A 23,616-nucleotide genomic window follows, 5' to 3' on the forward strand; every position below is an offset into this window, starting at 1 on the left:
AGAGAGGGGGGGGGAGAGAGGGAGGGGGAGAGGGGTAGGGGAGTAGAGCGATGAGGAGAGAGAGAGGGAGAGAGGGAGAGAGAGAGGGAGGAAGATAACAGGGCAAAGAGAGGCAGGCGGACATGGATAAACAGAGAAATGTGGAAAGGGCAAAGAACTGAAAGTGTGTTGGTGACAGCAAATGGAAACTGGACAGAGCTGGAGTGTTCAGACAGGCATAAAGAGTCCTTCTCCTGCTTGCTCCCTGAATACAGCTCCTTCAGACACATTATGCTAAGCAGAGACCTTTCGCACAGTGCTGATAATGAGAAAAGCTGATGGGGTTTGGAGAGTTGAGGAAGTGAGTGGGTGTTTATCTGATTCATCATATTCAAAGGAACGAGCCTCGAGCTCAACAATCCGGCCCTTCTCCGAGAGTCTGGAGCCCCTGGATTCAATCCCTGCTCCCGACAGGCTTGGGGCTGGAGACCGGGGCTCCAGGTGGGTACTGAGGTCCTTTGGGTGTGGAGGCCCCTGGTCCTCTCCAGATGCATGGTCAGAGGTAACACTTTCCTCCAGGCTTCAGAACCAAACTCCCTCCCACAAGTGGTGCAGAGATTGCGGAGGACAGCTGGGGAGCGGGGCTTGGAAGGGGCAGGAAACTTTACCCCAGGCAGGTCATCGGTCAACTATCACACAACAGGGTGCAGAGTGAAACACTGGTATCAGTGACGGCGAAACAAGCAGAGAGTGGTTAAAAAACCACATCCCATGTCATAGAGTCAAACAATTGTACAGCATGGGAACAGGCCGTCCAGCCCAAGTCATCCACACCAACCAGTGGGCGCCCTTTCCTGTTAACCCCAGTTCTTCATTCTCTATGCCTGGCAATCCAGGTGCTCACCTACATACTTCTTAAATGCTGTTGCCGTCTGCTTGCACCACTCTCTCCAGCCGTGCATTCCAGCTACTCACCACTCCCTCTCTGGATCTCTTCCCCCCCACCCTTACCCTAAATCTATCTAGTTTTAACTACCACTGATATGGGGAAAGTTTCTGGCATTTACCTTCTCCACACCCCACATAATTTTGTGTAAGTCAGTCGTGTTCCCTCTGAACCTCCTCCGCTCCAGGGAGAACAGACCCGGCATCTCCGGTCTCTCCTCACAACTGGACTGGTCCATCCCAGGCAACTCCCTGGGGAATCACCTCTGCACCCTCTCCAGCACCGTCACATCTTTACTACCACCTTGGTGAGCAGAACTGCACACCGTGCTCCAGCTGAGGTCTGATCAAAGATTCACAAAGTTGGAGCATGACTTCCCTGCTCTTGTATTCAGTGCCATGACCTCTGAAGTCCAGTCCTGCCTCTTGAACACACTCAACCATTGGTCTCCAAAGGCCGCTGTGATGGAGAGCTCTGGGAGGTGGTGGGGGGGGGGGGGCACCATCTGAAGGGAGTTGTATGTGGGGTGGGGGACCTTGAACATCCTCCAGCGACTGGGAGGAGATATAATCCTTGTACGACAACAGACCATAGGCTCAAGGACAGCCTCTATCCGGCCGTTATAATTGAACGGCTCCCTAGTATAAGATGGACTCTTGACCCCACAATCTACCTCATCGTGGCCCTTGCACCTTATTGTCTGCCTGCACTGCACTTTCTCTGTAACTGTGACACTTTATTCTGCATTCTGTTATTGTTTTCCCTTGTACTACCTCAATGCACCGTGTAATGAATTGATCTGTATGGACGGTATGCAAGTCAAGTTTTTCACTGTACCTCGGTACATGTGACAATAATAAACTAATTCCAATACCAATAGCCTAGAGTGATACCACACAGAAACAAGCCCTTCAACCCAACAAGTCCACGTCAACTAAGATTCCCATCCAAGCCAGTCCCATTTGCCCGCGTTTGGCCCCCTTTCCCATCCATGTACCTGTTCAAGTGTCTCTTAAATATTCATGTACCTGCTTCAACCACTTCCTCTGGCAGCTTGTTCTATATACTGACCACCCTCTCGTTCCTGTTAAATCTCTCCCCTCTCACCTTAAACCCATGCCCTCTAGTTCTGGATTCCCCAACCCTGGGAAAAAGATTGAATGCATTTACCCTATCTATGCCCCTCATGGTGTTATACACCTCTATAAGGTCACCCCTCAGTCTCCTACTCTCCAAGGAATAAAGTCCAAGCCTGCCCAGCTCTCTATAACTCAGTCCCTTGAGTCCCGGCAACATTCTCATAAATCTCCTCTGCACTCTTTCCAGCTTAATGACATCTTCCCTGTAACAGGGCGACCATAACTGAACACACTGCAAGTACGGCCTCACCAGCGTCCTGTACAACCGCACCGTGATGTCAGGAGGGAGGATGGTCAGGTCTTCTCATGAGGAAGGGTTGGACCGACTGGTTAGAGTTCAGAATGGGTGCGGACTTGACTGAATTATACAAGGACATGGGGTGTCTTGACAGGCGGATGACGAGAGGATGTTTCTTCTCGTGGGCGAATCAAACTAAGGGTCACTGTAAGGGGCCATCCATTTAGTACAGAGGTGAGGGTCACAGGCCTTTGGAACTTTCTTCCGCTGGAAGCAGAGTCTTTGAAGAATTTTAAGGCAGAGGCAGATAGATTTTTGATAAGAAATAGAGTGAAAAGTTACCAGGATATATGGGAATGCAGAGTTGAGGTTACCATCAGATCAGACATGACCCCCCCATCATTGGGAGTATCTACAGGAGGTGCTATCTCAGGAAGGCAACATCCATCAAAGATCCCCACCATCCAGACCGTGCCATCTTCTCGCAGCTCCCATTGGGCAGGAGGTACAGAAGCCTGAAGTCCCACACCACCAGGTTCAGGAACAGCTACTTCCCTTCAACCATTTGGTTCTTGAACCAACCGGCACAGCCCTAATCACTACAGTTTAGCAACACTGTGACCGCTTTACACAAAACTAGATTTTGCTTTTTTGTTCTAATTGTGCTTTCTTGTAAAAATTATATACAGTTTATAATTTATGTTTTTCTTATGAACGCACCTTTAAGGTGGTTGGAGGAAGGGGGATGTCAGGGGTAAGTTTTTTTACACAGAGAGTGGTGGGTGTGTGGAACGCACTGCCCGCAGAGGCTGTAGGGGCAGATACATTAGGGACATTTAAGAGACTCTTAGATAGCCACATAAATGGTAGAGAAATGGAGGGCTATGTGGGAGGGAAGGGTCAGATAGATCTTACAGCAGGATAAAATGTCGGCACAACATCGTGGGCCAAAGGGCCTGTACTGTGCTGTAATGTTCTATCTGATGCTCTGTGCCTGTGATGCTGCTGCAAGTAGGTTTTTCATTGCAACTGTGCACACATGGACTTGTGCAGATGACAATACACCCAACTTTGACTTTGAATAGAGCGGCCGAGTGGTCTACTCTTGCTCCCAGTCACATCTCGTCTGGCTGTCAATCAGCTCGCAAACATTTCCAGCTGCTTCAGCCTCTCCTGAGTGGAGAACAACAACAAAAAACATCCTGATAGACTGGAGTCAACTGGCAGGAAATGACGGCTTAGGTCAGAGACACAGTGAGGCACAGTCAATGCTCTGCCCTTGCCCAATCCCACTCATCTCCACTGCCCTCAGCGCTGGACGCTTTCCCAAACTTTATTTAATAATTTCTCAATTTCTGTTGGTTTCCTGTTGTCAGTGGGACAGGAAGTGAAGGTTGGCACTCAAACATATTGGAGAATGGTTTTGTCGAGTGACAGAGCCTCCCGGAACCGATTTTAACCGATTGATGGAGCCCTCCTGCTCCATCAATCAGTGGACCCCCAGATCTTCGGTGCCACACAGAGAGAGAGCTGGAGCCTTTGCATTGGCATCCCATTCCACCCGAGATGGTGTGACCAGCAGTGTGGACCCTTCCCCTGTCTCCTTTCACCCTCCCTCCCTCACAAAAAGTGGTGAATCTCTGGAATTCTCTCCCCCAGAGGGTTTACCAGGCTGGATCACTGGGATTTTTTAAGAGAGGAAGCAGATGAAAGACTATTGGGAATTGGCACAGAAGAGTCATAGAAACAAGCCCTTTGGCCCAAATGGCCCATGGCAACCAAGTTATCAATATGAGCTTGTCCCATTTGCCTGAATTTGGCCCATGTCCCTTTAAGTCTTTCCTATCCATGTACCTGTCTAAATGTCTTTTAAACATGGTCATTGTACCCGCATCTACTAGTTCCTCCTTCCATATACTCTGTGTGAAAAAGTTGCCCCATTTTTCCCCTCTCAATTTAAACCCATTCCCTCTAGTTTTAGACTCCCCTACCCTGGGTAACAGACAGCGACCATCCACCCTGCCTATGCCCCTCGTGATTTTATAGACCTCAATAATGTCGCCCCTCAGCCTCCCTCACTCCAGGGAAAACAGTTCCAGCAGTGTGGAGGAACAGAGGGATCTTGGGGTCCATGTCCATAGATCCCTCAAGGTTGCCACGCAGGTCGATAGGCTTGTTAAGAAGGTGTATGGAGTGTTGGCCTTCATTAGTTGGGGTACTGAGTTCAAGAGCCGCGAGGTGATGTTGCAGCTCTGTAGAACTCTGGTCAGACCACACTTGGAGTATTGTGTTCAGTTCTGGTCGCCTCATTATAGAAAGGATATGGAAGCTTTAGAGAGGGTGCAGAGGAGGTTTACCAGGATGTTGCCTGAATTGGAGAGCATGTCTTATGAGGATAGGTTGAGCAAGCTCGGGCTTTTCTCTTTGGAAAGGAGGAGGATGAGAGGTGACTTGATAGAGGTGTACAAGATGATAAGAGGCATAGATCGAGTGGACAGTCAGAGACTTTTTCCCACAGCAACAATGGCTAACACGAGGGGACATAATTTTAATGTGATTGGAGGAAGGGGATGTCGGGGAGTGGTGGGCGTGTGGAACGCACTGCCGCCAGAGGTTGTGGGGGCAGATACATTAGGGACATTTAAGAGACTCTTAGATAGACACATGAATGATAGAGAAATGGAGGGCTATGTGGGAGGGAAGGGTTAGATAGATCTTAGAGCAGGATAAAATCTCAGCACAACATGGTGGGCCAAAGGGCCTGTACTGTGCTGTAATGTTCTATGTCCTATCCAGCCTCTCCTTATAACTCAAGCTCTCAAGTCCCAGTACCATCCTCGTGAATCTTTTTCTGCCCCTTCTCTAGATTTCCAGGACATGCCCGAGGGGTATCAGCCACAATACATTGAATGACGGGACAGGTTTGAGGGGCCGAGTGGCCTGTTTGCTTCTGCCCATATTTTCTCTGCATTGAAGCCCATGTCTGAATTGTAGTTCGTCTGACTGGGGGCTTGACCCCCACGGTTGCCTGCCACCATCTGCCAGGACACCCTCAAAGGATTGGTTCTCAACCAGGGTTCAACATGGAGACAGGAACTCCTGTGCTTGGGGTCAATACCTGATGCAAAAGAGTGCACCTCCCATCAGTGTAACACTCCCTCAGTACCACAGCAGGTTCCCAACCCTACAGCGTAGCCCTGGAGACTGGGACATTTGCAGATTAATTTCCTGCAGTGCCCAAATCCCAGGGGGGAAATCAAAGCAGCATTTATAAACAGCACATTTCCCTCATTTTCTTTTTAGGAGCCGGTATGTTTTCCCTGATGGTAGTCAGGGAACTGCGGGGATGGGGTGTGCCAGATTAGTGGTGGTAAGTGGGAGGTCATGTGATAAGTCTCCGGGAATCTGTCCAAGGTTAAGGGCAGCCATTGAACAAAGGTTCACCACAAACAACGGAGTCACGGGAGACGGCAGACACCGGAGTCTGAAGCAACACACAATCTGCTGGAGGAACTCAGCGGGTCGGGCAGCATCTGTGGGGGGGAATGGACAGTCGACATTTCGGGTCGAGACCCTTCACCTGGACTGAAAGACAGAGGGGAGACGGCTGGTATAAGGAGGTGAGGGGAAGGGGTGGAGCAAGAGCTGGAGGTGGTAGGTGGATCCAGGTGAGGGGGGGGGGGGGAGATAGGCAGATGGGGGGGAGAGTGGGAACAGAGGCCGGGAGGTGAGAGGTGGGGGGGTGACGGGGGGCTGCAGATGGTGGGATCTGATGGGAGGGGAAGCTGGAGCCTGGAACCAAGTGAGGGAGGTGGGGAGGGCAGGTAGGAACAGTGGGGGGGAGGGGACCCAGTGGGGGGGGGGGTGTGGGTGTGGGAGAAACAAACAACAGCTGATGTTCAGACCCCTCCACGGTCTCAGAACCTGCTCTGCCCCCACCGCAACCTGATGGAACCCTCCTCGTCACTCCTCCACCGGGCCCCGAGCTCTGGGATTTCCCCCCCCCACCAACCCCTCGCATTCCACACCAGGCTCACCTCGCATCTCGAACCAAACGTTTGGCTACACGTGCCAACGTGCGACTTGGCGTAACTGTTGTTTGGATCTGTCAGGAGCCTGGCACTGCTGGAAAAGGTAGTAATTGCCCCTGTTGGGTAGGGTCTCTGAGAGTCAGGCAGGGTGATGGGCCTGGTGCTACATACAAGGAGGGCAGATTTCTTCCCCTGAAGGATATTAATAAACCAGGTGGGCTTTTAAAACAAACAGGACATTGTGGTCAACTAGCTCATTTTTTAAAATTCCAAATTATTTACTAAATTTAAATTCCAGAGGTGCCGTGGTTTGAACCCGGACACACCAGGGAGATTGTGGATGCCGGAATCTGGAGCAACACACAACGTGCTGGAGGAACTCAGCAGGTCGAGCAGCATCTGTGGGGAGGGGGGAAAGGAATTGGTGACACTTCAGGTCGAAACCTGGTATCAGTCCTTGATAATTCCTTTCCCCCAACAGATGCCGCTTGACCCGTTGAGTTCTCCCAGCAGATTGTTTGTGGTTTGAACTTGGGCCCCTGTAGACATCCAGGGCCTCAGACACCTCTCTACCGGGGTTCTCTCATTGTTCTAAGGACCCTTGCAAATGCAGTCTGCTATCATTTGAACCATTGTTTTGTTAGACCATCATTAAATTGGTAACTCTTCACCTCTGTCAACGAGTGGACACAGGAAGATCCCACGATACATTCTCGACAGTGGCGAGCTTCCCAATCCAATGTCAGCCAGGATGGGGCTCACAGCAGGTAGATTTGTTGCCTCACAGCTCCAGAGATCCAGGTTCGATCCTGACCTCTGGCGCTGTCTGTGTGGAGTTTGCACATTCTCCGTGATCGCGTGGGTTTCCCCCGAGTGCTCCCATTTCCTCCCACATTCCCAAAGACGTGCGGGATGGTGGGATAACTGGCTGCTCTAACTTGCTGTAACTAGGAGTCAAGAAGTTCTATAGAACTCTGGTTAGGCCGCATTTAGAGTATTGCGTGCAATTCTGGTCACCTCACTATAGGAAGGATGTCGAGGCTTTAGAGAGGGTGCAGAGGAGGTTTACTAGGATGCTGCCTGGATTAGAGGGCATGTGCTATCAGGAGAGGATGGACAAACTTGGGCTCTTTTCTCTGGAGCAGCAGAGGCTGAGGGCGGATCTGTTGAGTGTATAACATGATGAGGGGCATAGATAGGGTGGATAAGCAATATCTTTTTCCCATTATTGAGCAATCCAATACCAGAGGGCATGCAGTTAAGGTGAGAGGGGGTAGGTTCAGAACAGACGTGAGGGTACGTTTTTTACTGACGAGAGTGGTGGATGCCTGGAATGAGTTGCCTGATAAGGTGGTGGAGGCAATTTCATTGGGGGCTTTTAAGAGGGGCTTGGATGGGCACACGAATGAGAGGAAATGGAGGCATATGGGCATTCTGTAGGTAGGAGGGATTAGGCTCTGTCGGCACAACATTGTGGGCCGAAGGGCCTGTTCTGTGCTGTGCTGTTCTAAGTCCTAGCGTGCTGGTGAGGGGTAGAATCAGGGGGGGAACTGATGGGACGAGGCTGAGAATAAAATGGGGTCAGTGTACGAGTTGTATAAACTGAGAGCTCAGCAATCAGTATGGACTCGATGGACTGAATGGCCTGTTTCTGTGCTGTATGACTCTTTGATCCCTGCTCCCAGTTTCCACCCAGCACTTCCTGCCCTTAAAAGAAAAGGTGTTTGAGACGGTGCCTCCTCTGCACCGTAACAACCCTGACCTTGTGGATGAAGGAAGGGTGAGATGGAGGAGGGAACTGTCACCCAGTGAGGACCCCGGTATTGCTCATTCATCTATTGTTGTCACACGTACCGGGGATACAGTGGAAAAACCTTTGCTTGCGTGCCATCAGACAAGTAATTCCTTATGCAAGTCCACTGAGGCAGTAAAAAAGGAAAACAGAATGCAGAATACAGTGTTACAGTGACAGAGAAAGTGCAGTGCAGGCAGACAATAAGGTGCAAGGGCCACAACGAGGTAGATTGGGAGATCAAGAGCTCATCCTTTAGCGTATGAGAGGTCCGTTTAAGTGTCTGATAACAGCGGGATAGAAGCTGTCCTTGAGCCTGGTGGTACGTGTTTTCAAGCTTTTGTATCTCCTGCCCATTGGAAGGGGGGAGAGAAGAGAGAACATCCAGTGTGAGAGGGGTCTTTGATTACATTAGCTGCTTTCCCAAGGCAGTGGGAAGTGTACAAGGAGTCAATGGAGGGGAGGCTGGTTTGGGGGAACTGGGGATGGGAAGGGGTGAGGGTGTGATGAGTAACTTCTTATCCACAAAGCTTTTCCCATCATTGTCTCTTCCCACTGCCCCTTCCCATCTTGCCCACCACATTCCCCAAACAGGCTGCCTCCCCCCTCACCACCCCTTTACCTTCCTCTGTAACCACCTCATCATGTGTTCCCTCCCACCCCATTCCCCTCGTCCTTTACCTCAGACCCTGCTCCGCCAGTCAATTCCTTCCCCACCCACCCCAGCCCTCCTTCCGAAGGATTTCTTAGGTAGACAGTCAGGCACGGTAGTGTAGCGGTTAGCGTAACGCTATTACAGCTCCAGCGACCCGGCTTCAATTCCGGCTGCTGTAAGGAGTTTGTACGTTCTCCCCGTGTCTGCCTGGGTTTGCTCCGGGTGCTCTGGATTCCTCCCACATTCCAAAGACATACGGGTTAGGAAGTTGTGGGCGTGCTATGTTGGCGCCAGGAGCGTGGTGACACTTGCGGGCTGCCCCCAGAACACTCTACACAAAAGATGCATTTCACTGTGTGTTTCGATGTACATGTGACTGATGAAGAGATCTTATCTTATCCTCAACAAAGCTTTATAAAACACTATTCCTAACTGACAGACGTGTCGTTCTCCAACACAAAGCAGGAATGGATACCAGCGGGTTGGCGGGAAAGGCAGTCTGAGCAGCACAACAGATTCGTAGTCATAGAGTCATACAGCACGGAAACAGGCCCTTTGGCCCAACTGGTCCATGCCGACCAAGTTGCCCATCTAAGCCAGTCCCACTTGCCTGCGTTTGGCCTATGTCCCTCTGAACCCTTCCTATCCATGTACCTGTCCAAATGTCTTTCAAACGTTGTAATTGTATCCACCCCTACCATTTCCTCTGGCAGCTGGTTCAATATACCCACCACCCTCTGGGTGAAGAAGTTGCCTCCCAGGTCCCCTCTCACCTTAAACCTCTCCCCACTAGTTTTTGATTCCCTTTCCCTGGGAAAAAGACTGCGCATTCAACCTATCTACGCCCCCCACAATTTATACGCCTCTATAAGGTCATCCCTCAGTCTCTTACACACCAAGGAATAAAGACATTGCCTGTCCAACCTCTCCCTAGAACTCAGGCCCGAGTCCTGGCAACATTCTCGTAAATCTTCTTTGCACGCTCTCCAGCTTAATGACGTCTTTCCTATGACAGGGTGACAAAAGCTGTACACAATTCCCCGCCCTTTCCCTGATGACTGTGCCCCAGGGGTGAAGTGCCTGTGTACTGTTGGACACAGTGGCCAAGCAGGGTTTCCGTCACCAAAGAACACCAAGGAAGTGAAACTTCGAGCAGCTGCAGAGAGAGGCCACAGAAAACGTGCTTCTCAGCTGCTGAAAACACTGCCATGTTTACAGAGCCCTGCGAGTTTCTCTGAAGGGGAACGACAAATTTATCTCAAGCTCCCAAACTTCCCCCAGCAGCAGTTATAGCACTGTCCTTTCAAAAATACGTCCAATTCCCTCTGAATGTTCTGCATTGCTGAGCCTCCTCCCACAGTGTAAAAGAAAGTTGCCCCTCATGTTCCTCTTAAATCTCTCCCCTCTCACCTTAAACCTGTGCCCTCTAGTTTTTGATACTCCAATCCTGGGAAAAAGACTGAGTGCATTCACCGTAACACTTGCTCTGTGATACTCTCTCCACAGATGCTGCCTGACCTGATGCGTATTTGCAGCATTCTCCTTCACTTCATCAGATAAGATATAGAAGCATAATTAGGCCATTCAGCCCATCGAATCTGCTCTGCCATTCAGTCGCGGCTGATTTTTTCCCCCTCGATTTTCAGATGTTTTTCAAATCTTCAGTATCCACCATGTATCTGTCCCAGTCTTGTTCTGAATCCCCTCTGTCCCCTTCCTCCTATTTACGTCTCCTTCAGACAGACCAGTGGCGATTCACAAGCCTTCCCCAGCCTCCCTCAGCCAGTCTCTCTCGAACTTCACATCACAGCCATCCCTGCGCCTTTCCTGCAACAGGGTGACCAAACTGGTGCACGGTACTCCGGTGCGGGAGTTGGTGGGGACACGTGAGAGAGAATACCTTGCGGAGGTGATGGGAACGGGATTGATGGGATGGCTGTGGACCTGATGGCCCCAGTAGAACACAGAACAGTACAGCACAGGAACAGGTCCTTCGGCCCACGATGTTGTGCCAAATTAAACTAGTAATTAAATGCCTAACTAAACTAATCCCTTCTGCCTACACAATGCCCATCTCCCTCCATTCCCTGCACATCTATGTGCCTGTGTAAGAGACTCTTAAACGCCTCTATCGTATCTGCCTCCACCACCACCCCTGGCAGCAGATTCCAGGCACCCACCACGCTCTGTGTAAAAAATCTTGCCCCACACATCCCCTTTAAACGTTCCCCCTCTCACCTTAAATGCATGCCCTGTAGTATTGGACATTTCAACCCTGGGGAATAAAGATACCGGCTGTCTACTCTATCTCTGCCTCTCATAATCTTATAAACCTCTATCAGGTCTCCCCTCAGCTTCTGCCGCTCCAGAGAAAACAGCCCAAGTCTGTCCAACCTCTCCTTATAGCTTATACCCTCTAATCCAGGCAGCATCCTGGTGAACCTCTGCTGCCCCCTCTACAAAGCCTTCACATTCTTCCTGTAATATGTACAAGTAGATTTTCCCTGCACCTTAAACCATGTCCATTTTCTAAACATCCCACAACATTATTCCAAAATGCACTTTGGCATGAAAAGACACAAAAAACAGAAGGGCAGGAAACTAACCGGTGATGTCCATCCCAAATCATGACGGCTGAAGCACCAGCACAAGACAGTGGTGATAGCCATTCAGCCCCACTAGCCCTGTAATCTCAGAAGAGGCACAGATTACCCAAGGGCAAAGCCTTGAAGTCCCACACCACCAGGTTCAGGAACAGCTACTTCCCTTCAACCAGCGATCCTTGAACTAATTGGCACAACCCTAACCACTACAGTTTAGCTACACTATGAATTTGATCCCTTTGAACTAAAGTGGACTTTGTTTTTTTTTGTTCTAATTGTGTTCTTTCTTGTAAAAATTGTGTTCATGTTTTCTTTCTTGTAAATGCTGCTTGAGGTATGGTAATGTACCGGTTAACATGACGCTATTACAGTGCCAGCGACCCGGGTTCAATTCCCGCCGCCGTCTGTAAGGAGTTTGTACATTCTCCCCGTGCCTGCGTGGGTTTCCTCCGGGTGCTCCGGTTTCCTCCCACATTCCAAAGACATACCGGTTAGGAAGTTGTGGGCGTGCTATGTTGGCGCCGGAAGCGTGGCGACACTGCGGGCTGCCCCCAGGACACTCTACACAAAAGCAGCATTTCACGGTGTGTTTCGATGTACATGTGACTAATAAAGGTATCTTATCTTATCTGATGCTCTGTGCCTGCGATGCTGCTGCAAGTAAGTTTTTCACTACACCTGTGCACACATGGACTTGTGCAGATGACAATAAACTCGACTTTGGCAACAGGTGGAAAGTGCTTGGGCACCATGAGGGAAAGGTCTCCTTCCACCCAAACTCCTCCAACACCAGTCTCTCACTCATCCCCAATTCCCCATTGCTTCACCGCTGGTCTTCAAGCTCCGGATTCCCTTGCTAAACCTCTCCGCATCAACCTTCTGTTAAGATGCTCCTCAAACCCCACCTCTCCAACTCTGTCTTTGCCCACCTGTCCTCTCTCTCCCGATGTGGCTTTTGCATTCAACTTTGTTTGACTACGGTTCTGTGGAGAACTTTGGGAAGTCTTTTTTAAGTTAAAGACACAACATCAACACAAGTAGTTAAAAAAAAACCCTGCCTCGTATTGAGAAATCAAGAGCTTCAGCCTGGGGTCCGACAAGTCACATCATCACCTAATTCTAACATCTTTCTACATCAGCAAGTCCAAAGAATGGGCTTGATGTAATCTGTTTTATCTCCTTTGACAGTCTGCAGGAATGAAATACTCAAGTGTAACCTTTGCTGCTCGATTTATGTCAACTTGGCTTCCAATAATTGGCCCAAACTTGAGTTTGCCAGCCTTGGTTTGCCCAGGCAGTGGCTGTGCTTGGCTGCATCACCAGTGCCTTCTGTTATGGACTCAGTGAAAGTCCCTTTAAGATAGAGAGTGTGTGTGTATGTGTGTGTGGGGCGTGCTTACGTCAATAGAAGATAAAGGACGTAATGACGTTGTTGAAGAAGAAGAAGAAGAGAGAGAGAGAAGGGAGAGAGACACCAGCCTGCTTGTTTTCTCTATCGATGGATGAGAAACAATAACTGTGTTTGCCACTGAAATCCATGTATGGAAGTTGGAAGTAATCCGGTGGAGTTCACTTTGTTGCTGACCTGTAGAAGGAAACAGGTATTTGTGTGTGGACGACCACGGTTCGGATGCTTTTCGGGTGAGGAAGTCACTACCGAGTAAACACTGAAGTGTCGTTTGGGTTCCATCGTGGAACATTTGGATTTCGTATGTACTCTCTCTATGTTTTTCTACATCTACATCTTATCTTCAGACAACGGTGGTTGTTGAAGAAGCCCTTGCTCATGTTTCACCTTATGGCTTGCGGAACTGAACTTAAGAACCATTCCGGAACTGGGAGTTTTGGACTTTGTCACACACACACACGAAGAGTTTAGTTTTGGGGTTAACGTTCGAGGTTTAACATTCTTGAATTCTAACATACTAACATTTTTACTTTTATTTTTACGTATTATCATAAGTAGTGATTAATAAAATAGTTTTTAACACTGAATCATGCTCAGTGTGTTTCTTTTGTTGCTGGTTCGTGACAAAATTGGGGGCTCGTCCGGGATAGTTCCCAAGGTTAACGAGTGTCGTCTGGGATCTGTACCCCAGATTGACGAAGATTTGTTCGGGATTCAATCCAAAGATTTTGAGGGAGGTCTGATAAATTCTTTTTTAATTGGCTTGTGTGTGTGGAAACCAGCAGCAATGGATATTAGGCATTTTTGGAGTCACCAACCCAAAAGGGATTGGAGGTGGCGAAAAAGGATGATCTGATAAAGATTGCTACCAGGCTAAACCTTACAGAAGTAAAGCAGTCTATGAGAAAGGCAGATATTCAGAGACTGATAGCTGGCCATTATGTGGAAAAGAAGGTGTTTGAGAAGGAAGTGTTTAAAACAGTTTCCTGGCAGTGAAATAGCAATTTCTGAGGCACAGGTGCAGCTGGCAAAGATAGAGGCTGAACGAGAGCAAAATAAATTAGAAGCCTGAACGAGAACAAAAGAGATTAGAGGCGAACGAGAGCAAAGTAAAATTAGAGGCCGAACGAAAAGAATTAGAGGCCTGAACAAAAGCTAACTCAGATGAAGATAGAGGCTGATCTAGCAATGAAGCAGATGGAATTGAAGAGGATGAGCTGGATAGTGAGGAGAAGGAAAAACAGAGGCAGCATGAGTTACAAATGAAGCGTAGGAGTTCGGAATCTGATTCTGATGATGGTTTTTCAGCCAGCAGGGAGGTTCGATTAGTCCCTCCGTTTGAAGAAGATCAGGTTGATCAGTATTTCCAACATTTTGAAAAGGTTGCTGTGAGTTCAAACTGGCCAAGGAAAGGATGGGCTCTTATGGTACAGAGTGTGATTAAAGGTAAAGCTCAAAAAGCTTATTCTGCTTTGTCTGTTGAGGATGCAGCTGATTATACCAAGGTAAAACAAGCTATTTTGAAGGCCTATGAATTGGTCCCTGAGGCTTATAGACAAAAATTCAGAGACTTGAGGAAATCTGCAGATCAGACTTATATGGAATTTGCCAATGGAAAGAGAATATGTTTTGAACGATGGTGCCTGGCTAAAAATGTAGATGGGGATTATGATAAATTGACAGAATTGATACTAGTGGAAGACTTTAAAAGATGTGTTCCAGCTGAATTAACAACATATTTAAATGAAAAGGCAGTGGAAACTTTACAAGAAACTGCTAGGTTGGCAGATGATTATGCTTTAACCCATAAATCCAAATGGGGACAACCTAAAACCTTTCAAAAGAGTTACAAAGACAATCCAGGTAAACCAGAGATTAAATTGGGAGGTAATCAAAAAGGAAAGGATGAAAAGAAGCCAGGGCTGGAGAAACCTGTTGAGCGTACTTGTTATTACTGTAGGAAACCTGGCCACGTGATATCTAATTGTGCCCTTTTGAAGAAAAAGAAGGAAGCTGGGCCCAATGCTTGCTTTCAGGCAATTAAAATCAAAAAGGTTTAGGAGATGCTGTTAAAGATCAGTCCTTGCAAGAGGGAAAAGCGGAAAAGTTGGAGGAGGTGAGAAAGAATTCCGTTCGTATGTATCAGAGGGTTTTGTTTCACTGAATGATGAGTCACCCCAGGTGCCAGTGAAAATTCTTAGAGATACTGGGGCTAGTCAATCTCTCTTGCTGGACAGTGTTTTAAATTTTGGTGAAGAAAGTGACACTGGTGAAGTAAATCTAGTACGAGGCGTTACAGGTGAGACCATGTCTGTCCCTTTTCACAGGGTGATTTTAAAGTCAAAGTTCGTAGAAGGACCAGTCGAGATAGGGATAAGACCTAGTTTGCCAGTGGAAGGAGTTTCTTTGTTATTGGGAAATGACCTTGCAAATGGAGAAAGTGATCCTGTGGTACGGTTAACAACCAAACCAAGGATTGATGAGTCTGAGGATGATCCAGATGTTTACCCATCATGTGCGGTGACTCGAGCTAGAGCTAGAGAATTAGCCAAGACAGACAGTCCGGTGCAGTCTGATGTAGTTCCTTGTGACAGTCCTAAACAGGAAGAAAATTTTGATGCCTTATCTGAGACTTTTCTGTCTTCACTGGAGGATCAACATCCTTACAGGAGCCTGAATTTAAAGATTTGTCTTTGTCGAGGAAGGATTTTATGGTGGAACAGACAAAGGACCCTGAGTTGACAGAATTGAAAGAAAAAGCACTCTCATGTGAGGAGATTGAAAAGTGCCAACTGGATACTATGTCAAAAATGGAGTGTTAATGAGGAAATGGAGACCTCCTCATGTTCCTGTTACTGAGGAATGGAAGTTATTCATCAGGTTGTTGTTCCAAAAGTTTATAGGGATGAGATTTTAAACCTGGCCCATAGTATGCCTTTGGGTGGTCATTTTGGTGTGAATAAAACTGTAGGGAAGATCTTGAAACAATTCTATTGGCCTGGTTTGAGAAAAGATGTGGTGATGTTTTGTCGAACCTGCCACACATGTCAGATGGTAGGTAAACCAAATCAAAAACCCCCTGTGGCTCCTTTGAAACCAATTCCTGCTTTTGGTGAACCCTTTTCGAAGGTGATTGTGGACTGTGTTGGTCCCCTTACCAAAGTCTAAGACTGGAAATCAGTATTTGTTAACCATCATGTGTGCCACTTCTAGATTTCCAGAGGCAATACCCTTAGAAATATTAAGGCCAAGACGGTGTCAAAGGCTCTTGTAAAATTTTTTACCTTGTTTGGTTTGCCAAAAGAAATCCAATCTGATCAAGGTAGTAATTTTATGTCAAAATTTTTCAACAAATAGTCTATGAGCTGGGAGCAAAGCAGATTGTATCATCTGCATATCACCCAGAATCTCAAGGAGCTCTGGAGAGATTTCATTCTACTCTCAAAAATATGCTGAAGACTTATTGCTTTGAAAACACCAAGGATTGGGACGAAGGTATCCATTTACTTTTGTTTGCCGTTAGAGAATCGATCCAGGAGTCAATCGGATTTAGTCCGTTTGAGCTTGTGTTTGGACATAGGGTGAGAGGACCTTTGGAGTTGTTAAGAGAGCAATGGGTTAATGAGGAAGTTCACTTGAGTCTGTTGGACTATGTCCAAAAATTTAAAACTCGGTTGGAGAGAGTCTGCCAGCTAGCGAGAGAGAATCTGAAAACAAGCCAGATAAGAATGAAGACATATTTTGATAGACGTGCTCGGCCTAGGACATTCGCAGTGGGGCAAAGGTATTGGTATTTTTCCCTAGCCAAAATAATCCCTTGCAAGCTCGTTTTTCTGGACCCTATGTTATTGAATCTCGAGTGACTGATCTAACATATATAATCAAAACACCAGATAGACGCAAGAAAACACAACTCTGTCATGTAAACATGCTAAAACCTTATTATGAGAGGGATTCAGTTGTGGCCTTGGTGGATGATGTAAAGGTTGTTTCTAGAATGCCTGATGTTGATGTTGAGGAAGGCCAATTTAGACCAAATATTGTTCCATCGAAACTAAAAACCAAAATATCCTGGAGAACCTTGAAACGAAGTTGGACCATTTACAAGTTTCACAAAAACAACAGATGAGAGAATTAATTTTAAAATTTAAAAATCTGTTCCCAGATGTTCCAAACAGAACATCGATAATTACCCATGATGTTGATGTTGGGGATGCAAAACCAATCAAACAACACCCATATCGAATGAATGTGGAAAAAAGTAAACTTGTTGATCAGGAAATAAATACATGTTGGAAAATGATATTATTAGACATTCTACTTCAAATTGGAGTTCGCCCTGTGTTATTGTACCTAAACCTGATGGAACTGTTAGATTTTGCACAGATTACAGGAAAGTGAATGCTGTAACAAAGTCAGATGCTTACCCTATTCCTAGAGTGGATGATTGCATAGACAGAGTGGGAAAGGCAAAATTTCTTACAAAGATTGACCTATTAAAAGGGTACTGGTGTGTTCCATTAACAGATAGAGGAAGGGAGATTTCAGCCTTTGTAACCCCTTCTGGATTGTATGAATACAATGTTTTGCCATTTGGAATGAAAAATGCTCCGGCAACATTTCAAAGAATGATTAATTCAGTGATTCATGGGTTAAAACATACAGATGCCTACATTGACGACTTAGTGACTGGGAATGATACATGGGAGGATCACATCTCTGCGTTAGAAAGGTTGTTTGAAAGACTTTCCAAGGCTAACCTTACAGTTAACTTGGCTAAAAGTGAATTTGGCCATGCCACTGTGACGTATCTTGGTTATGTTGTAGGTCAAGGCAAGCAAGCTCCTGTTCAGGCAAAAGTTCAAGCAATATCTGAGTTCCCTATTCCCACAGGTACGAGGACTGTTAGAAGATTTTTGGGAATGGTTGGATATTATCGAAATTTTGTAAAAATTTTGCTGATATTGCTCTTCCCCTAACTAATCTTCATGAAGAAGGAGTAAAGTTTGTTTGGACAGATTCTTGTCAAGAAGCATTTGAGAAGCTGAAAGCCATTTTATGCTACCATCCTGTGCTCAGAACACCTGACTTTGAAAAGCCATTTTCATTAGCAGTAGATGCCAGTGATGAAGCTGCAGGAGCTGTGTTGTTGCAGAAGGGTGACCTTGATGATATTGACCATCCTGTAGCTTACTTTTCAAAGAAATTTAATGAGCATCAAAAGAATTATTCCACCATAGAGAAAGAATTACTGTCGCTTGTTTTAGCCTTGCAACATTTCAGTGTATATGTTTGCACCGCTCAGAAACCATTGACTGTGTATACAGATCATAACCCATTGGTGTTTCTGAGCCGAGTCAAAAACAAGAACAGAAGGCTGTTTAAACTGGAGTTTAATTTTGCAAGAGTTTGATCTCATGATAACTCACATTAAAGGCAAAGATAATGTGATTGCTGATTGTCTTTCCCGATGTTAAATGGGAAACATGTATCTGTACTAATCTGATAGTCTGTAGTTGTGTAGCATGATAATTATTAACATTACTAACTGTATGCGCGGTTAAAATTTCTTGGGAAAATTTTTTTTTTAGGTGGGAGGTGTTATGGACTCAGTGAAAGTCCCTTTAAGATAGAGAGTGTGTGTGTATGTGTGTGTGGGGCGTGCTTACGTCAATAGAAGATAAAGGACGTAATGACGTTGTTGAAGAAGTAGAAGAAGAAGAGAGAGAGAGAGAAGGGAGAGAGACACCAGCCTGCTTGTTTTCTCTATCGATGGATGAGAAACAATAACTGTGTTTGCCACTGAAATCCATGTATGGAAGTTGGAAGTAATCCGGTGGAGTTCACTTTGTTGCTGACCTGTAGAAGGAAACAGGTATTTGTGTGTGGACGACCACGGTTCGGATGCTTTTCGGGGTGAGGAAGTCACTACCGAGTAAACACTGAAGTGTCGTTTGGGTTCCATCGTGGAACATTTGGATTTCGTATGTACTCTCTGTATGTTTTTCTACATCTACATCTTATCTTCAGACAACGGTGGTTGTTGAAGAAGCCCTTGCTCATGTTTCACCTTATGGCTTGCGGAACTGAACTTTAAGAACCATTCAGGAACTGGGAGTTTGGACTTTGTCACACACACACACGAAGAGTTTAGTTTTGGGGTTAACGTTCGAGGTTTAACATTTTTGAATTCTAACATACTAACATTTTTACTTTTATTTTACGTATTATCATAAGTAGTGATTAATAAATAGTTTTAACACTGAATCATGCTCAGTGTGTTTCTTTTGTTGCTGGTTTCGTGACACTTCCCAATGGCAAGGATAGAACGAGGAATAAATAACAGCCTCAATAACACCTCAGTTACCACCTCAGCTAAATGCCAGCATGTGCTTTTTCCAACTTTGCTGACAACTCACTTTTTTCAGTCAGGCAAATAAAATATGTCCCACTTTCAGCTACCTGAGGCTACGGAAGTGGAGAAAGATGTTTTGAATGCTGCCAAAATTGACTTCACTTCATTGCACAAAGAAAAATAAGCAGGTAGAAAGCTGCCCACGTGTGAGATTTTGTGTAAAGTGTTCCAGAAACCCCAGGGGTCTGTGCCACAGGCCGACTGTAGAAAGATGCATCAGTGGTTGGCAGGGCTTGGGCAGAAGCTCACAGTTCGGCACAGGATTCTACACACATGCACACACGTCCCCAACAGACCTGTGCACGCACACCCTCACACACCCAAACCTGTGCATGCACACCTTCACATACAAACATACACACTCACACACAAACCCCTGCATGCACACCCTCACATACAAACACACGCATGAACCCATGCATGCACACTCATGCCCAAACACACACACACACACACACAGATGAACCCATGCATGCACACCCTCACATACAAGCACATGTACGCAAACCCATACATGCTCACCCTGACATACAAACACACACGGACCCTGTGCAGGCACACCCTCACTTTCAAACACCCACACGCCCTGGCGGATCTGTGCACACACACACGTGGACATAAACACACGTGCATCTTTAAGGCCACAGCCTTAGCCCGAGCCTGTGTTGGATTCTTTCCCTCATGCCTCTCTGTCCTCCCTTCTGATCCAGGGCAGGAAGCAGCTCAGGCACAACTCCCAGCGGGTGATGAATCATAAAGCACGTAGTGACTTGGCCTGAAGACTGGCCCGCTTCATTCCCAACTCCACACAAGGCCGCTTTTCTTGCTCAGGCAGGTCGTTTGGAACTGATTCATTCTGATCCCAGTGAAATCATCGACCGGCCAGTCAACTTCTCAAAGGTTCTTGCAAGTTCTACAGCACCTTTCACCTAAAGAAAGGTCCCAGGTGCTCTGTCCCGTTATATCCAACAACACTGGACACCAGGGGCACCACAGGAAACCTGCCCATCTCCTCTCCTCCCCTTCCCCATCCTTTATTCCATGGTCCACGGCCCTCTCTTACCGGATTCCTCCTTCAGCCCTTTGCCTCTTCTACCCATCACCTCTCAGCTGATCACATCTTCCCCCCTCCCCCACCCACCTACACAGTCACACAGAGAACGTGCAAACTCCACACAGACAGTGCCCGAGGTCGGGATTGAACCCGGGTTCCTGGATCCAGGAGAGCAGCTCTGGTGTGGCAGTGGACAGCCACGGATGACTGACCCCGCTGTCGGCTGCGAGACTGAAGGTGACAGAGTTGGTCCCTGTTCCGCAGAGCGCTGGTGTGAGAGAGGAGATGAAGCTGGAACTGAGGTGCTGTAGGTGGAACGTAGGTCCTGACGGGCAGGAGCCTTGCCACATCACCAATCTCGGGTAAGTAATTTGCCCACAGCAACCTTTACTTCAGGGGCTGTCCAGGCACATAACATGCATGTTTACACAAGCTGAACAAACAGCCTCCCTCTGCAATGGTGCCCAGTTGCACACACTCGGAGGAAGGTCTCGTCCTCAGCAGCTCCAGCTCATCTCACTCCTGAGTCCACTGAAGGGACAGGCAAAGCCCCGACACTGCTGCACCCCCCCCCCCCACCCCCTGTGCTGCACTGGAACTGTCAGCTCGTACAACAGCTGCTCTGGGCCATCTCCAGAGTGGGGCTTGAACTCACCACCTTCTGCTGGACCTCAATGTCCACACCTACACTGAGCAGAGAATAGCAACATTGGGAGAGAGGGGAAAGGAACTTCCCTCTTAATGAAACTAAACCCGTAAACATTAGTTGGGCAAAGTTCCACTTTTGCTTGCGATTTCCAAACTTTTTAAAGCCACTCTTAATAAACAAGAGTTGTTAACCTTCTCCAAGCACTGCACTGAATCGAGAGAAAGACTCTGACGTAAAAACGTCCTCCTTCAGGCAGACGAGATCCCAATCTTCAGAAGCACACAGCCTGGTAATGTTTACCCAGGACTGATAGTTCTCCACCACCCTGGTGGTAGAGTGGGTCAATAAACCAGTGATCCAGAGACGCGAGTGTCAGAAGGACAGCCAGTTGCAAGGGTGCAGAAGTCTTGGGGGACACCAGGATTGGCTTGGTAACAGCTCCCCATTTCCAAGCTGGTCGAGTCCTGAAGGACAGAGCAGCCAGAATGAACCAGTGGCTGGCAGTGAGTGAACCAACACCAGGGATAAACCCTCTGGACCTTGTCCTCACCAAACCCCTTCTGACAGATCCATGATAAGAGTCATGGAGTTATACAGCACGAAACAGGCTCTTCAGCCCAACTCATCCAAGCCAACCATTTGCTAACTGAGCTTGGCCCGTATCCCTCTAAACCTTTCCTATCCATGTATCTGTCCAAATATCTTTTAAATATCATAATTGGACCTGCCTCAACCACTTTCTCCCGAGGTCCACTTTAAATCTTTCCCCTCTCACCTTAAACCTATACCCTCTGGTTTTAGACTCCTCTACCCTAGGGAAAAGGCTGTGACCATCCACCTCATCTGTGCCCCTCATGATTTTATAAGCCTCCATAAGGTCACCCCCTCAGCCTCCTACACCAGGGAAAACAGTCCCAGCCTATCTCTGTAATCAAAGCCCTCCAGTCCTGAATTAATCTTTTTTTTTCCCCATTTTAATGGCATCCTTCCTTTAGCATCAGGACAAATTATCTCCACACTGCCCTTGTGAAGATAAAGGCCACCTTCACACCAAGCTCTCCCTCCACGGCAACGGGATGGACTTGGAACAGGTCTGGCAGCTCAAGGTGAGGCACTGGGGGCCATCTGCAGTAGAGAGATGTACACCGTCACAACCTGTAACCAGCTGGCCCAGCACATCCACAGTCAGACCAGGTGATCGACGCTGGTTCAATAAGGATGACAACCCAGGGATAGCAACAGGGCACCTCAAAATGATGAGATGCCAGGCCGGTATAGGTGAAATCTGGGACCATGTACAAAAAGTGCAACGTTAAACAGCAAAAATAGCCTCCAACAGACAGAGCAACAAACAATCTGTTGGAGGAACTCAACGGGTCGAGCAGCATTTCCCCAGCAGATTGATGATTGCTCCAGATCCCAGCATCTGGGGTCGCTGGTGTTTCCAATAAACAGAGTTCATGATCTCACAACCAGTGGATCGGATCACAGTCCTGCAGTCTAACATCCAACAACTCCCAACACATCATTCTCCGCCACTTCTGCCATCTCCAATGGGACCCCACTACCAAGTATATCCTCCCCTCCCCACCCCTATCGCAGGGACCACTCTCTCCGCAACCCCCTCACTCACTCCTTCTCCCCCCCTCCGCCCCACCCATCCTGCTCCCACCCCACTCCGGAAACTTTCCACTGCCCCCGCCACAGGTGCAACACCTGCCCCTACGCCACCTCCATCCAGGGGCTTAATATCATCTACTGCATTCGGTGCGCTAAATGTGGCCTCCTCTACACTGGTGAGACCAAACGCAGACTAGGTGACCGTTTCGCAGAACACCTGCGCTCCGTCCGTAACCACGATCTGCATCTCCCCGTTGCCGGTCACTTCAACTCCCCCTCCCACACTATCACTGATATGTCAGCCCTCGGCCTCCTCCACTGCCAGGAGAATTCCAAGCGCAAACTGGAGGAACAGCACCTCATGTTCCGTCTTGGAACCTCGCAGCCTAATGGCATGAACATTGAATTCTCCCACTTCAGGTAATGACCACCCCCCTTCCCCACAAACCCACACCCCGCAACCAAACCTCTTCTTCTCTTCCCTTTCCTCTCTCTTTTTTTCTATCCCTTTTTCCCCTCTGTCTCCTTACCTTTGACCCATCGCCCAGTGGATCTGCTCTTCCCTCCTCCCCCGCACCTGCCCATCACTATCTCTTACCTGCATCTGCCTATCACCACCCTGTGCCCACCCGCCTCCCCTCTGTTGTCCACCTATCACTGCTCTGCTTTTCCCTCCTATATATTGGGCTTCCCCTTTTCCTATCTTCAGTCCTGAAGAAGGGTCCAGACCTGAACTGTTGACTGCCTGCTTTTCTCCACAGATGCTGCCTAGCCTGCTGAGTTCCTCCAGCATCAGAGTGGTTTTCATCCAGTAGTGAATGGTGGTGGACAATTGAACAGCCAATGGGAAGTGGCTCCCCTACTCTGTGACAGTGGGGCCAAGCGTGTGGGTGCTGGAGACCAGGCTGGAACATCACAACCATGTTCAGCCAGAAGTAACAAGTGGATGATCCATTCAGCTCCCTCCCGAGGTCCCACCACCACAGAGGCAACACTCCAGCCAATCAGATTCACTCCACGTGACATCAAGAAACAGCTGAGAGCACTGGACGTACCAAAGGCCAGACACGATCCCTGCTGTAGCAGA

General features: G+C 47.7%; 1 protein-coding gene and 1 long non-coding RNA gene across 3 annotated transcripts in view; one reads left to right on the top strand and one right to left on the bottom strand.

Annotated features, from left to right (window-relative positions):
* Window positions 1-23,616, bottom strand: part of fndc3ba (fibronectin type III domain containing 3Ba) — a 347,890-nt gene that overhangs the window by 302,623 nt on the left and 21,651 nt on the right. The gene's annotated exons all lie outside the window — the stretch shown is intronic.
* On the top strand, window positions 5,794-23,428 carry LOC127572002 (uncharacterized). Its single transcript, XR_007956548.1, has 3 exons — window positions 5,794-5,922; window positions 20,525-20,622; window positions 23,291-23,428. It is a non-coding gene; the product is annotated as an uncharacterized LOC127572002 (long non-coding RNA).

The sequence above is a fragment of the Pristis pectinata genome, chromosome 6 (assembly GCF_009764475.1).
Source record: "Pristis pectinata isolate sPriPec2 chromosome 6, sPriPec2.1.pri, whole genome shotgun sequence".
Classification (NCBI taxonomy): domain Eukaryota; kingdom Metazoa; phylum Chordata; class Chondrichthyes; order Rhinopristiformes; family Pristidae; genus Pristis; species Pristis pectinata.